At 36.8% G+C, this 14,372-nt stretch overlaps 1 protein-coding gene across 8 annotated transcripts in view; it reads right to left on the bottom strand.

Annotated features, from left to right (window-relative positions):
- The window catches only part of TDRD3 (tudor domain containing 3), a 181,628-nt gene that overhangs the window by 95,180 nt on the left and 72,076 nt on the right, over nucleotides 1-14,372 (bottom strand). The window lies entirely within an intron of this gene.

Here is a 14,372-nt window from a genome sequence, read left to right as displayed (position 1 = left end):
TGAGGTATTAATATCTACATACATCTGTCTTACTAGTTGTTACTTAATACATCTCAACTTTAAACTTTTTGTGCATTTTAATCGTTATCACTACAGAAACCATTATGATTAAAATATGATGTAAAATAGCAGGTGACAAAGTTTAAAGAAAAAAACCACCATGTGCACTTTCAAGCATATTCCAGAGTTCCCGAATCATGTAAACACTGTACATTTTATAAAGATAATTAAGAGTAATGACAAGCACAACATTCAGTTTATTGAGCAAAGAATAATTTAAAGTGTATATGAGTGCCATGCTTATTTAAAACCTATATTTAAGATATTAATCTAATTTTTCACAACAACAAATGCATAAAATTATCAAGAGGACCTTTCCTTAATTTAAATATTAAACAAAGACTATTCAAACAGCTATAAATCATTTCAACTTATACTATCATTTCCTTTAAAAGTTCACGAATTGCAAATAATACCATAGCTCAATAACATTATAATTAAAAACATATTACAGGACCTGATAAAGGTACATGAGCAATCCTTACTATCTCTTTAAAAACAACTAACAATCTTGACAATGTGTAACAAATGACTGTTTTAAGACATAGGATAACAGATAATGCAAGACTATTATCCCTGAGAGAAAGAGAAAAAAAAAAAGGTGAGCTATGGCTTTCTGCTTGTAGCCATGATGCAGACAGAGATCATAGAGAGCTGAGTTTAGAATATCAGTCTCACAGTTCAAGCAGGTTGATGCAACTGGAAGTTGTGGGGCTGTTTCAGAAAGAAGAACCTGCATAATAAAGAAGCTCCAGAAACCCTCATAGGAGTTCCCTTGAGTCACTGCTGAGAACAAAGCTGAGCAAAAAGCAGCTGAGAGTTGTAAGCTGAACAATTCCCAGAACTCATAAAGGGTATACAGACAATCCAGCCAGATCAGACCATGCAGACTAAAAACTCTTTGGACATTCATTCAGGACAGGGAGTAGAAATCCAGAGAGCTAAAAAATATTTGGAACAAAGGCTACGCTAGATACTCCTTTCAAAGCTTGACTACATTCTTGAAGGGGTCAAACTGATCAAAAGTATATTAACTGTTGACCAAAGCTAATTCTTATACTCATTAAAGGAAAATAGCAAAATCCAGGCTCTCAACAACTACCAACATCACAATGTCCAGCATCTAAGCAAAAACTACAAGGCATGTCAAGACAGAAAAATGTGACCATAACCATCTGAAAATTTAGTCAAGAGAAACAGGGCCATAGATGACAAAGATGATGAACTAGCAAATAGGGTGTTAAACAGCTATTAAAACTATGTGTAAGTATTCAAAAGAAAACATAAATTCAACTAGAAAAGAAAAATACAAAAAAAGAAGAACCAAATGGAACTTCTATAAAAGAAAAAAAACACCAACAATGAAAACGCATTGGATGGGCTCAAGAGTAAACAGAATAAGATAGAAGTGAATTTAAAAGTATAGTAATAGAATCTACCAAAAAGAGGCCAAAGGAAAAAGCTAGGGTAGAAAAATGAATAGATCGTCAGTGACTGGTTGGAAAATTACCAGCAGTCTAATGTATGTGTAATTGAAGATATAATACAAAAAAAAAAAAAAAAACACAAAGAGGGAAGAGAAAAAATACACATGAAGAAATAATGGCCAAATCACATTTTCTAAATGTGATGAAAACAATAAACTCATAGATCAAAAAAGTTCACTGAAAACCAAACACACACCAACCATGTTAGGTACATCATAATTAAACAATCAAATTGTTGAAATCAGTAATAAAGAAAACACTCCTCTAAGAGTCCCTGCCTGGCCATGCCTGCAAGCAGTGCAGCCCCCACTGCTCCACCAGAGCACTTTTGCTGACAGCCTCCTGCCAGAATTTGTTTGCCTGTGACCTCGCTGCCACCCCTTCAGAAAACTTCCCACCTGCTGAATCCCTGCCACCCTATTAGAATGCCCCCCTCCTGTGGTGCCCTCACCAGAGCTACCCACCCAAGGCAACCCAACTACCAATACCAGAGTGCTTCCCACCAGAGTGCACCCCCATCCAATATGGCTCCCTGCCTGCAGTGCCCCTTGCTGGGGCACTTCCCACCAAAAGTGCCTCAGCTGTTACCAAAGGAGCATTTCCTGCACGTGGCCCCCTCGCTTGCAGCACTCCCCATCATGCTGGCTATAATACCCCCTGCCTGTGGGGCCCTCCTCACTGGAGCACTCCCACTGGCAGCACCCCACACCCATGGCATTCCCCTGTGAAAACACCCCCAACCTGAGGTAAATAATAATTTAGAAAATGAACAAAACCTCTAAGAAATATGGGGTTATGTAAAGAGACCAAACATACAACTCTGACATTCCAGAAAGAGAAGAAGAGAGAACAAGCAACTTGGAAGACATATTTGAAGATATAGTCCACAGAACTTTTCCAAATCTCACTAGACAGGTCAACATGCAAATTGAAGAAATTCAAAGAACCTCTGTGACATACTATGCAAGATGACTATCCCCAAGACACATAGTCATCAAATTCTCCAAGGTCAATGCAAAAGAAAAAAATCATACAGGCAGCTAGAGAAAAGGGGCACTTACAAAAAGAATCCCACTCAGCTAACAGCATACCTTTCAGCTTAAACCTCACAAGCCAAAAGAGAGTAGGGCCTATTTTCAATACCTTAAAGAAAAGAAATTCCAACCAAGAATTTCATATCCTACCAAACTAAGCTTCATAAGCAAAGGAAAAATGAAGTCCTTTTCAGACATGCAAATGCTAAGGGGATTTATTATCACCAGACCTGCCTCACAAGAGCTCCTAAAGGGAGTGCTAAACATGGAAATGAAGAAATGATACCTGTCATCACAAACCACACTTAAACACATATTCCAGTGACACTATAAACTATGCAATCACGTCTACATAACAACCACCTAGCAATATGATGACAAAATCAAACCCTAACATATCAATATTGACCCTGAATGTAAACTGGTTAAATGACACACTTAAAAGGAATAGGGTGGCAAGTTGGATAAAAAAGCAAGACTCAACTGTTTGCTGTCTCCAAGGGACCCATCTCACAAATAATGATACCCAGAGGCTCAAGGTAAAGGGATGGAGAAACATCTTTCAGGCAAACAGAAAACAAAAAAGAGCAGTGGTCACTATTCTTCTGTCAACTAAAACAGACTTTAAACCAACAACAATTAAGACGCACAAGGAAAGGCATGACATACACAATAATAAAGAATTCAACTCAACAAGAAGACTTAGCTATCCTAAATATGTATATACCCAACACTGAAGCACCCAGATTTATAAAATAAGTTCTTCTTTACCTGTGAAAAGACTTAGACAAATACAATAATAGTGAGAGACTTCAACACCCCACTGAAAGCATTAGACAAATCATCAAGGCAGAAACATAACACAAAAACTCTGGACTGAAACTCAACACCCAATCAATTGGACCTAATAAACATATGCAGAATCCTCTGCCCAACAACCACAGAATATACATTCTTCTCATCTGCACACAGAACATAGTCTAAGATTGACCACACGCTTGGCCACAGAGCAAGTCTCAATTAATTCAAAAAAATCAAAATCATACCAAGCACACATTTGGACCACAGTGCATTAAAAATAGAAATCAACAGCAAGATCTCTCAAAACCACACAATTACATGTAAATTTTAAAATTTACTCCTGAATAACTTCTGGGTGAACAATGAAATCAAGGCGGAAATCAAAAAATTATCTGAAATTAATGAAAAAAGAGACATAAATCTCTGAGATGCTGCTAAAGCAGTGATTAAGAGGAAAGCTTTTAGTGCTAACCACCTACATCAAGAAGTTAGAAAGTTCTCAAACTGGCTGGGTGTGGTGGCTCATGCCTCTAATCCCAGCTCTTTGAGAGGCCAAGGCAGTCAGATCACTTGAGGTCAGGAGTTCAAGACCAGCCTGGCCAAGATGGTGACATCCTGTCTCTACTAAAAAAAAAAAAAAAAAAAAAAAAAAATCAGCTGGGCATGGTGGTATGTGCCTGTAGTTCCAGCTACTCAGGAGGCTGAGGCAGGAGAACTGCTTGAACCCCAGAAGCAGAGGTTGCAGTGAGCCAAGATTGCACCACCGCACTCTGGCCTGGATGACAGAGTGAGACGCCATCTAAAAAAAAAAAAAAAAAAAAGTTCTCAAATTAACAATCTAATGTTGCACCTAGAAGAACAAGAATAAAAAGAACAAACTAACCCTGAAGCTAGCAGAAGAAAAGAAATAACTAAAATCAGAGAACTAAGTGAAAATGAGATGCCAAAATCCAAATAAAAGATCAATGGAACCAAAAGATGGTTCTTTGAAAGAGTAAACTAAGATGGATAGACTGTGGACTGGGCACGGTAGCCCACGCCTGTAATCCCAGCAATTTGGGAGGACAAGGTGGGCAGATCACTTCTGGTCAGGAGTTTGAGACCACCCTGGCCAACATTCTGAAACCCCATCTCTACTAAAAATGCCAAAATCAGCCACATGTGGTGGCACAGGCTTACAACCCCAGCTACTTGGGAGGCTGAGGCACAAGAATTGCTTGAACTCCAGAGGTGAAGGCTGCAGTGAGCTGAGATTGCATCACTGCACGACTCCAGCCTGGGAGACACAGCGAGACTCTGTCTCAAAAAAAAAAAAAAAAAAAAAAAGATTGATAGACTGCTAGCTAGATTAACAAAAAAGGAGAGAAGATCCAAATCGGTACAATCAGAAATCACAAACACGACAAATATGATATTACAACCAATCCCACAGAAATACAAAAGATCCTCAGAAACTATGAACATCTCTATGCACACAGACTAGAAAATCTAGACGAAGTGCATACATTCCTAGAAGCAATCTCCAAAGACTGAATGAACCAGGAAGGGAGTGAAAACCTGACCAGACCAATAACAAGTTTTGAAATTGAATCATTAATAAAAAAAAATCTCTTAACCAAAAAACATCCTAGACTAGATACATTCACAGCCAAATTCTTTAAGACATACAAAGAAGAACGGATACCAATCCTACCGAAACTGTTCCATAAATATCAAGAAGGAGGAAATTCTCCCTACTTCTTTGTACAAAGCCAGCATCATCCTGATGTCAAAATCTGGCAAAGATGCAACAACAACAAAAAACTTCGGGCCAGTATTCCTGATGCATGTAGACGAGAAAATCTTCAATAAAATACTAGCAAACTAATCCAGCAGCACATCAAAAAGTTAATTCAATATAATCAACTGGTCTTTATCCCTGGGATGCAATGTTGGTTCAACATATGCAAATCAATACATGTGATTCACCACATAAACAGAATTAACAACAAAAACCACATAATCATCTTAATAGATGCAGAAAAGACCTTCAACGAAATTCAACATTCCTTCATGTTAAAAACTCTCAACAAACTAGGCATCTAAGGAACATATCTCAAAATAATAAGAGCCATCGAGCTGGGCACAGTGACTCAGGGCTGTAATCACAGCACTTTGGGACGCCAAACAAGGAGGATTGCCTGAGGCTAGGAGTTTGAGAACCAGCTTGGGCAACAAAGAAAGACCTCATCTCTACAAAAAATTTAAAAATTAGCCAGACTTGGTGATGTGCACCTGTAGTGTCAGCTACTCAGGAGATTGAGGCAGGAGGATCCCTTGAACCCAGGAGTTCAAGGTTGTATTGAACTATGATTGTGCCATTGTGCTTCAGCCTGTGTGACAGAGCAAGATTCTGTCTCAAAAATAATAATAATAATAATAATAATAATAAGAGCCATCTATAACAAACATATAGCCAACATCATACTCAACAGGCAAAAGCTGAAGCATTCTCCTTGATAATTGGAACAAGACAAGGATGCCCACTTTCACCACTTCTATTCAACATAGTACTAGAAGTCTTTGCCAGAGGAATTATGCCAGAGGAAGAAATATATGACATCCAAATAAAAAAAAAGTCAAACTATCTCTCTTTGCTGATGATATCATTCTATATCTAGAAAACCCCACAGCCTCCACCAGAAGGCTTCTAGAACCGATAAACAAATTCAGTAAAGTTTCAGCATGCAAAATCAATGTATAAAAATCAGTTGCATTTCTATATGCCAAAAGCACCCAGACTCAAATCAAGAATGCAAACCCATTTACAATGGCCACAAAAAGAATAAAATACCTAGGAATACAGCTTAACAAAGAGGCGAAAGATCTCTACAATGAGAATTACAAAACATTGCTCAAAGAAATCAGAGGTAACACAAACAAATGGAAATGTTCCATGCCCACAGATATTGGGAAGAACCAGTATCATTAAAATGGTCACACTATCCAAAGCCATTTAGAGATTCAACACTATTCCTATCAAACTATCAATGTTATTCTTCACAGAATTAGAAAAAAAACTATTCTAAAATTCATATGGAACCAAAAATGAGCCCGTATCACCGATACAATCCTAACAAAAAAGAACAAAGCTGTCCAACTTCAAACTATACTACAAGGCTACAATAACCAAAACAGAATGGTATTGGTACAAAAATATAACAATGAGTACTGGGTACAAAAACAGACTCACGGACCAATGGAACAGGATAAAGAACCTAGAAATAAAGTGACACAACTACAAACACCTGATCTTTGACACAGCTGACAATAACAAACAATGAGGAAAGGAATTCCTATTCAATAAATGATGCTGGGATAACTGGCTAGGCAATATGCAGAAGATTGAAACTGGACCCCTTCCAGTGATCATACGCAAACATTAACTCAAGAAGAATTAGAGACTTTAATGTAACATTTAAAACAATAAGAACCCTAGAAGAAACCCTAGGAAATACTCTTCTTGAGACTAGCCTTGGCAAAGAATTTACGACCAAGTCCTCAAGAGCAACTGTAACAAAAAACAAAAATAACAAGTGGGACCCAATTAAACTAAAGAGCTTCTGCACAGCAAGAGAAACTATAAACAGGGTACACAGAAAACCTACAGAATGGGAAAAAATATTTGTCAACTGTATATCCAACAAAGGTCTACTATCCAGAATCTATAAGGAATTTAAACAAATCAGCAAGCAAAAAACAATCTCATTAAAGAATAGGCAAAGGACATGAACAAACATTTCTCAAAAGAATACATACAAATGGCCAACAAATAAATGAAAAAAATGCTCATTATCACTAATCATCAGAAAAATGTAAATCAAAACCACAATGTGATACCATCTCATAACAGAACGGCTATTATTAAAAAGTCAAAAAACAACCAATGCTGGCAAGGTTGCCGAGAAAGGAAAATACATATACACTGTTGGTGGGAATGTAAACTAGTCCAGCCACTGTGGAAAACAGTTTGGAGATTCCTCAAAGAACTAAGAGTTGAACTACTATTACTGCACATAAGACACATGCACTTGTTTGTTCACTGCAGCACTATTCACAATAGCAAAGACACGGAATCAACGAAGAGGTCCATCAACACAGAACTGGATAAAGAAAATGTGGTAGATATACATGATAGAATACTACACAGCCATAAATAAGAATGAAATAATGTCCTTTGCAGCAATATGGATGCATCTGGAGGCCATCATTCTAAGCAAACTAGGGCAGGAACAGAAAACCAAATACCACATGTTCTCACTTATAAGTGGGAGCTAAACACTGAGTACACATGGACATAAAGGTGGGAACAACAGACACTGGGGACTGCTTAAAGGAGAAGGGTGGGAGGAGGAAATAAGCCGGAAGGCTACCTATAGGGTACTATGCTCATTACTTGGGTGATGGGATCTTTCATACACCAAGCCTCAGTGACACACAATTTACCCATGTAAGAAGCCTGCATATGCACCTCCTTAACCTAAAATAAAAATAGGAAGAAAAAAAAAAGGAAAAGGCTTAAAAGTAGATAGAGAAAAGATACATTACATAAAAAAAGATTACTACAGACTATAGATAGTATAGCAGGTAACTGACAATGAGATGATGTCCTTAAAACACTTAAGAAAAATTTTAAAAATCTTTCAATGTAGAAACATACATTCAGAGAAAATATCCTTAAAAAGTAAGGAAAAAAAAAAACATTCTGACAAACCAAAACTAAAACACTTCATCATCAGCTAACCTGAACTAAAAGACACACCATGCAGGAACTTGATCTTTACCAAAGAAAAGAGAGAGGGACAGAAATGGTAAATGTGTAGAAAGACAAAAATATCTTTTAAAAATTGTTTCATTGTTTTAAAAAAACATTTAAGGGAAAAAATTTAAAACGTGTTGTGACCTTCGTAACGAATGTAAAGTATATGACAAAACCAGCACAGAGACAAAACTGGGTACATGAAAGCATATAATTGTATGGGTCTTACAATATGCATAAAGTGGTATATATTATTGAAGGTAGAAAGAAAGAAGTTAAGGGTACACATCTTAAACCTTAGAACAACCAATTAAAAACAAAAACAGTCATATAGTGCAGGGCCCAGCCCTACAAGGTCTGTGGGTTTTTTCTCCTCATGTGTGGAGATGAGAGATTGTAAAAATAAAGACACAAGACAAAGAGATAAAAGAAAAGACAGCTGGGCCCAGGGGGCCACTACCACCAAGGCACGGAGACCGGTAGTGACCCCGAATGCCTAGCTACGCTGTTATTTATTGGATACAAGACAAGGGGGCAGGGTAAGGAGTGTGAGCCATCTACATTGATAGGTAAGGTCACGCGAGTCACGTGTCCACGGGACAGGGGGCCCTTCCCTGTTTGGCAGCCAAGGCAGAGAGAGAGAGAGGACAGCTTATGCCACTATTTCTTCTATGCATTTCAAAGACTTTTAGTACTTTCACTAATTCTGCTACTGCTATCTAAAAGGTGGAGCCAGGTGTACAGGGTGGAACATGAAAGCGGATTAGGAGCGTGACCGCTGAAGCACAGCATCACAGGCCTTTCACAGAAGGTGGTGGAGCAGAGTCTTCTCTAACTCCCCCAGGGAAAGGGAGACTCCCTTTCCTGGTCTGTTAAGTAATGGGTGCCTTCCCCAGGCACTGACGCTACTGCTAGACCAAGGTCCACTAGGTAACTGGCACCTTCCCAGGCGTTGGCGTTACTGCTAGACCAGGGAGCCCTCTAGTGGCTCTGTCCAGGCGTAACAGAGGGCTCACACTTGTCTTCTGGTCACTTCTCACTGTGTCCCTTCAGCTCCTATCTCTGTATGGCCTGGTTTTTCCTAGGTTATAATTATAAAACAAAAATTATTATAATATTGGAATAAAGAGTAATACTACAAACTAATAATTAATGATATTCATATATAATCATATCTATAATCTATTTCTAGTATAACTATTCTTATTCTATATGTTTTCTTTATTATGCTGGAACAGTTTGTGCCCTCAGTCTCTTGCCTTGGCACCTGGGTGGCTTGCCGCCCACAATATAGCTGATAAGCTAATAATGCAGATAACAGAATCATTTAAAAAATGCAATTCATTTAAAAGGAAGTGCTATGATTTGAATGTCCCTCCAAAACTTATGTTGAAATGTAATTGCCATTGTAACAGTGTTGAAAGGTGGGACCTTCAAGGGGTGATAACATTATGAATATTCTTCCCTTATGAATAGATTAATGCTGTTATCACAGGAATGGGTTAGTTATCTTGGGAGTGGGATCCTGATGAAAGATGAAGTTTATCTCCCAGCCTCTCTCTACCTCACATGCTTACTTGTCCTTCCACCATGTTATGATGCAGCAGGAAGGCCCTGGTGAGATACCAAAGCCATGTTATTGTACTTCTGGGCCTCTGGAACTGTGAGAAATAAATTTCTTTTCTTCATAAATTACCCAGTCTGTGGTATTCTGTTATAGCAGCAGAAAATAGAGTAAAACAGGAAACAAAAAGCAAAACAACAACAAAAGAAATAGCAAGATAGTAGAATTAAAACTTTCCATACTGAGTTCCATTAAAAGTAAATGATCTACTAATGCTGAAACTCTATACTCATTAAACAATAACTCCCCCATTCTCTCCTCCCCCAGTCCCTGGAAATCACCATTGTACTCTCTCTCTATAATTTTTGCTACTTTCAGTACCTCACATAAGTAGAATCACACGGTATTTGTCTTTTTATACCCAGCTTATTTCACTTAGCATAATACCCTCTGCTGCTGTAAACATGGGTACACAAATATTTCTTCAAGACCTGTTTTCCATTCTTTTGGGTTTATAGCCAGAAGTGGAACTGATGGATCATATGGTAATTCTATTTTTAATTTTTTGAGGAACTGCCATACTGTTTTCTGCAGCAACCATGCCATTTTATATGCCCACCAAGAGTTCACAAGGCTTAGTTCCAATTTTTCCACATCTTCACCAACACTTGCTATTTTCTGGGGTTTTTTTGTTTGTTTGTTTGTTTTACAGTAGACATTGTAATGGATAATGGCTGTAGGGTAGTATATCTCACTGTATTTGATTTACATTTTGATTAGTGATGTTGAACATTTGTGAATGTGTTTTAAACTACTGTACATCTAAGATGGTTAAGATGGTAAATTTTATGTTATGTGTATTTTACCAAAAGTTTAGAAATTAGGAAAAAAGTAATCTATCCTCAATGAGAAACCAGTAATCAGAATCCCACACCATATAAAAAGCATTATAGACCATGACCAAATGTGATTTATTCCCAAAATACAAGAATGCTTCGACATATAAAAATCAATCAATGTAACGCATTAACAGAATGAAGCAGGGGAAAAATACATGATCATCTCAATTGACGCAGAGGAAGCATCTGACAAAACCCAACACACTTTTATAATAAAAACATACAACAAACTAAAAATAGAAAGGAACTACTCAAACCTAATAAAAGCCATATATAAAAAACCCACCACTAACATCATATACAATAGTGAAGGACTGAAGGTGTTTCCTCTAAGATCAAGAACAAGAGAAGGATGTCATTTTCATCACTTCCATTCAACACTGTATTAAAAGTTTTAGCCAGGGCTAAATAAGGCAAGAAAAATAAATAAAGGTATTCAAATTGAGAAGGAAGAAATAAAATTAACTCTTCACAGATAACGTGATCTTATATGTAGAAAACTCCAAACATTCCACACTAAAAAGAAAAAAAACTGTTAGAATAATAAATTCAATAAAGTTGGAGTACGCAAAATCAACACAAATAAATCAGTTGTGTTTCTCTACACTAACAATTTAGAACAATGTGAAAAGGACTTCCCATGGTCATGAATTGAAAGATTTAATATTGTTAAGATATCAATACTACACAAAGTGGTCAATAGAGTCAACATAATCCTTATCAAACCCCAGTGATTTTTTTTTTTCAGAAATAGAAAAAGCTATCCTATAATTCATAAGGAATCTCAATGCTGAATAGCCAAAACAATCCTGAAAAAGGTCTCACTTTCCAATTATGAAACTTAATAAAAAGTTACAGTAATCAAAACAGTGTGGCATAAAGATAGACATTTAGAGCAGTGAAACAGAACAGATAACCTAGAAATAAATTTGTTCATATATGGCCAAATAATTTTTGATGAGGCTGACAAGATCATTCATTAAGAACACTATTTTCAAAAAGTAGTGCTGGGAAAACTGGATATTCACATGCAAAAGTATGAATTTGGACCCTTTACTAATACAAAAATTAACTCAAAATGGATCAAAGACCTAAGCATAAAAGCTAAACCTATAAAAACTCTTCAACAATTCTTTGCATCAAAAGACACTACCAACACAGTGAAAAGGCAACACATGGGATGGGAAAAATATTTGCAAAACATATTATCTTAGTAGGAATTGATATCTAGAATCTATAAATAACTCATACAACAACAACAACCACCAACCTGATTAAAAATGGGCAAAGGACTTGAATAGAAATTTCTCCAAAGAAGATATACAAATGGCCAATAAGCACACAAAAAGATGCTCAATATTACTAAGCATTAGGGAAATACAAATCAAAACTATAATGAAGGCCGGCATGGTGGCTTACACCTATAATCCCAGCACTTTTAGAGGCTGAGACCAGCAGATCACCTGAGGTCAGGAGTTGGAGATCAGCCTGGCCAACATGGTGAAACCCCATCTCTACTAAAAATACAAAAATTATCTGGGCATGGTGGTGCACACCTGTAATCCCAGCTACTCGGGAGGCTGAGACAGGAGATCGCTTGAACCTGGGAGGCAGAGGTTGCAGTAAGCCAAAATCACGCCATTGTACTCCAGCCTGGGCAACACTCCATAAAAAAAAAAAAAAAAAAAAAAAAAAACCAACTATAATGATATTCTATTTTACCCATGTTAGAATGGCTACTATCAAAAAGACACAAAATACCAACCGCTGGTGAGGATGTAAAAAACTGGAACCCCTGTAATATCCTGGTGGAAATGAGTGTAAAGTAAATATAAAACAGTACGGCAATTCTTCAAAAAATTAAAAATACAACTATATGGTCCAGCAATCCCACTTCTAGATCACACAAAAGAATTGAAAGCTGGGTCTCAAGGAGGTATTTGTGTACCCATGTTCATAACAGCATTATCCATAAGACTTAAAAAGTGAAAACAACCCTAATGTCCATTGATGGATAAATGAACAAAAGATGGTATAGATATAGAGTACTATCCAACCTTAAAAAGGAAGGAAATTCTGACACATGTTGTAACATAGATAACATTGAAAATACTATGCTAAGTGAAATAAGCCAGGCACAAAAAAGATATATACTGTATGATTCCACACATGAGTTACTTAGTCAAATTCAGAGACAGAAACTAGAATGGTGGTTGCCCAAGACTGAGGGGAGGAAGGAATGCAGAGTTTCTGTTTAATGGGTACAGAGTTTAAGTTTGGGAAGATGAGAAAGTTACAGAAGTGGATGGTGGTACCAGCTGTGCAACAATGCGAATGTTCTTAATGCCACTGAAATTTACACTTAAAAAATGGTTACAATGTTAAATTTTATGTCATGTATACTTTGCCACAATAAATTTTTTTAATCTACAGTTTGGGGGCACTAAAACTTATAGAACTACAGTATTTTGTAAATTACATCTGGTACCAACTTGCTACAGTTACAATGCCTGCATATAGTTTACTGAATGTTTAGTGCTTCTTCACTTCCAACATTAGCTTTATGGTTTATAATTTCTATGTATATCACTGCCAGCTGCTCAAGTAACTGCACTTTCCCTGTTTCCTACATTGCTGTGGCTACCAAATCAAAAACTATAAAACCAAAAAGAACTATAATCATATTAAAATGTTTTTAAGTGATTTTAAATGTAAATTTTTATCACACCCTAACAAGAAATACTAATGTGGCTTGCAGGAAGTCAAGCGCAGAGACATATAATTAAACATTTCAAGGGCAACTATTAAACTACTACTAAGTCCGCGCACGTGTGTGTGTGTGTGTGTGTGTGTGTGTGTGTTGGTGAGAAGGTTACTAGGAATGTTTACAGTTGTTAGCAAAGTGGTCCTGGCTATGGGACTGGGTTGTGGGGAAATTATATAAGGTATTAGACTTGAGAACATTTTACCACACTTTAAAAAATCTCTACTGATTAAAAAAAATACAATTACATCAATATATGAAAAGATCACATGAAATGGGTGAAGTTTCTCTAGGAAATTCAAAGTTCACAAACTTGGCTGTTTATGTAGAACTATTAAGCTGCTTCTGAATTACTTTTTCGTGACATTTTCAATTAAACAATGCATTTGTGGAACATTATATTGTATGGTACAGCAGCCCAAATCACAGCACATTCGTATCATAAGAAATTAGTACTAAGGAATAAAAATGTGCCTAATGTCCTTATCTATTTACCTCCCAAACACAGGCACTTCCCAACTAAGAAAATAGGAGAGAGTAGTGTATCATAAAATACCAAAAGCTTGAAATATTGCTTAGGCCTTTGGCTGACTTTACAAAACAGGCAAGATTTGAGGGTGTCACAAGAAAACATTTCAGCTCGAGGAATAATCAGTTTTGCTATTCATTCGTTCCACAAATATTTTTTATGTGCTTTGTAATTCATTTATACCACAAGTATTTTTTATAATGTCTATTACATGTAAAGTTCAGCGCTACTGCTTTGGTGATTGCGAAAAGGCTATTCTGGTATAAAGAAAAAAAATGGTCTTGGATTGTGCTCAGATCCATCATCTGTCTAATCATGAAGTAAGTTATTTAACAGCCCTTATAAAGACTACTAGGAGGATAACTTGAGATACGGATGCAAGATCCCAGCACAGTATCTACACATTGTTCAACAGATATGTGCAGAACTTAAGAAA

Source organism: Nomascus leucogenys, chromosome 5, assembly GCF_006542625.1.
Source record: "Nomascus leucogenys isolate Asia chromosome 5, Asia_NLE_v1, whole genome shotgun sequence".
Classification (NCBI taxonomy): Eukaryota; Metazoa; Chordata; class Mammalia; order Primates; family Hylobatidae; genus Nomascus; species Nomascus leucogenys.
Note: the sequence above shows the minus strand (reverse complement) of the source record. Positions and strands in the feature narration are given on the sequence as shown.